General features: G+C 37.9%; 1 pseudogene; it reads left to right on the plus strand.

Moving 5' to 3' along the window:
• Positions 1-1123: 1123 nt before the first annotated feature.
• LOC149193122 (putative serine/threonine-protein kinase WNK11 pseudogene) lies at positions 1124-2593 on the plus strand (annotated as a pseudogene).
• Positions 2594-3104: the final 511 nt, after the last annotated feature.

A 3104-nucleotide genomic window follows, 5' to 3' on the forward strand; every position in this document is an offset into this window, starting at 1 on the left:
CAACCAGGATAGTACCATTCATTGTAAGAGGCTTTTTATGCCTAGCAAGGAGGATAATATTCCCACAAAATGGCTAACACTCAAATATCAGGCATCTAAGGCTCAATTTGTTTCAATTCATACATGTCACTACTGAAACTTGTTTTCTTTATCTGCCTACACATTGAATCATTTTTTGATCCATCTACTTATGTTCCAAATTTATTAAGATGTTAGATAAACATTTTTTATCAGCATAGCATACTGAATTTTACATTTTTGGGAACTGTAAGTCCAATGGAAGAGGAAAATTGGTGTCAAATAAACTTTCTTGAGGTGGAAGTATTGACTTTGTTTTTCCCTGCCAGTCGTTACTGTCTTCCAACATTTTTACATACCATGCCAAAACTGAAGGTTGCTATAATATACAAATACAGTTCTAAGCGTTCAACACTTCATGGGCTGCTGAGCTTCCCTGCATTTCCTCAAATAAAGTCTATACTACTTGGGAGGTTGATTGTGTCTCCTCTTTATGAGTATTGTAGATCCTCAAAGAGCTTGGAAAAGTTGTCTGTATGCCTATGTGAGGGTTTGGGGAATATGACTTTATTGGATAAGGGACATGACTTTCCAAATTCTCCAAAATTTCAAGAAATTAACTTTGACCACTGCAGTGATTTGGAGGAACTGTCTGGAAACGTATGCAATTTAACTTACCTCTAGAAGTTATCTGTCACTAATTGTCATCTTATCCAAAAGTTACCTGATGACTTTGGGAGGTTAAGGTCACTTAGGGTGCTGAGATTGTCTGCATATGCCCAAGTTTGTCAATGCTTCCTCCTTCCATTTGTGCACTTCAGCAACTCGAATTTCTTGATATTTCATTATGCAGGTCTTTGAAGGACCTTCCCATGGAATTTGATCAGCCATCAAACTTAAAGATTCTGGATATGAGGGAGTGCTATGGGCTGAAGAAGTTGCCTAAAGCATTAGCCAAACTAAGATCTCTCAAATGTGTAATCTGTGATGAGAGCACTAAACGACAGTGGCTGGCTATCAAAGCCTCTACCATGCCTAATCTCATAGTTGAGGTCATCGAAGAACGTTTTAATTTGGATTGGCTTGATGATTGAAAAAGTTCATGATGCCTCATCATGGCTGCTTCAATACATTTAATTCAGTAACTTATGCTGGTGAATTGCCTAAATTTGAACAGAACAGAGGATTGCTTCTAAGATTGTATTTGATGTACAGGTATTATGTTCTTAGAATTTAGGGTTGTTGTGGTAGCCAAGGATGTTCCATGTTTTCTCAATTAACTTGTTTGTACATTACTCTATATATTCATACATTTTTAGCGCATGAAGTCTTTTGAGAATAAATTGGTAGTTACTGGTTTGAACTTCAATATTTTGGTGTCTTATAATAACAAACAAGTACTTAGTCTTAACAAATCAGTAACTTGTTGGCGAACTATGCTTTATTTGAAAACGCTGATGATCTAATCTTATGAATGCAAAGGGTCATGGCCACTGTTAACTATGATTGAATTTCTAATAATGCTACATATTACTTATATAAAACATATTATTACATGCTACAGATCACTTATATAAAACATATTAATAGATCAGGGGTGATAAAATCCCTCAAAAAAGCTGAAGTCCTCTCCATCGGATCTCTGTTAAATAAATCAATAGCCAAATAAAGACTACTCTGTTGCCTCAGTCGTAACTGCTTCAAGTGGTCCAATATCTGCAAATTCCATTTGGGTATGCTTTTTTTTCTCTAAGTTGTGTTAACCATGTAACTAAGTTTTCTTTGAGGGTTCATGGTTCTATCAAACTCACAAACAACTCCATGTGGGTTCCATTGGATCTCTGTTAAAGAAATCAATAACCAAATAAAGACTACTCTGTTGTTCCAGCCATAACTGCTTCAAGTGGTCCAAGATCTGCATAGAGTTAGGTTTTGGGTTTCCTAGTGTAGAATATGACACCTGTGATAAAGACAGGGAGCCCTTTGTGGAACTGGATCCCACTAGTAGGTATGGTCGCTATGAAGATGTGTTGGGTCGTGGTGCTATGAAGAAGGTATACCGAGCTTTTGATCAAGAAGAGGGTATTGAGGTTGCTTGGAACAAGGTGCCTCTGCAAAACCTAGATGATGCTTCCATACAGAGGATCTATGCAGAAGTCCGTCTGTTGAAATCTCTGAGGAATAAAAACATAATTATGCTCTACAATGCATGGCTGGATAGAAAGACAAGTCATGTGAATTTCATTACTGAGGTCTGTACCTCGGGGACTCTGAGAGAGTACCGCCAGAAGCACCGTCATGTCTCAATGAAGGCTTTGAAGAATTGGGCACTTCAGATACTGGAGGATTGCATTATCTTCATAATCATGAGCCTTGTGTAATTCATAGAGATTTGAATTGCAGCAATATTTTTGTGAATGGCAATAGTGGCGTTCTGAAGATTGGGGATCTGGGTCTTGCCACTACCCTGAGAAATGTTCATGCTGCGAACTCTGCCCTCGGTACTCCGGAATTCATGGCTCTAGAATTATATGAGGAGGATTATAAAAATCTCTATTTCTCTGTCATCCTATAGCCCTGCAAGGGTTTCTGTTCATTAAATTCAAATTAGAAGAGGAACCTAATTTGGAATTCTGCGGTAAGGCTTTCCTTTCCTATAGGAGGTGGAGAAATGCCTAGTGTAGAATATGACACATGTGATAAAGACATGGAGCCCTTTGTGGAACTGGATCCCATTGGTAGGTATGGTTGCTATGAAGATGTGTTGGGCCATGGTGCTATGAAGAAGGTATATCGAGCTTTTGATCAAGAATAGGGTATTGAGGTTGCTTGGAACAAGGTGCCTCTGCAAAACCTAGATGATGCTTCCACATAGAGGATCTACGCAGAGTCATAATCTACTAAATCTCACAAGCTACCCAAGGTAGGGAACTTGTTTATATTTGCTACCTTTCATAAACCTGTTTGATTGTTTTGCTCTGTTCATATTTGTATTTGTACTTAATTTATTGTGCTTGTGGCATCCTTCGATAGAGCATGAACTTTGCAGAAAATTTGAGGCAAAAACATATGAGAAAAATTAACTA

This window comes from Pinus tabuliformis, chromosome 2_2, assembly GCF_031772625.1.
Source record: "Pinus tabuliformis cultivar Carrire ecotype Pingquan chromosome 2_2, CPIR1, whole genome shotgun sequence".
Classification (NCBI taxonomy): Eukaryota; Viridiplantae; Streptophyta; class Pinopsida; order Pinales; family Pinaceae; genus Pinus; species Pinus tabuliformis.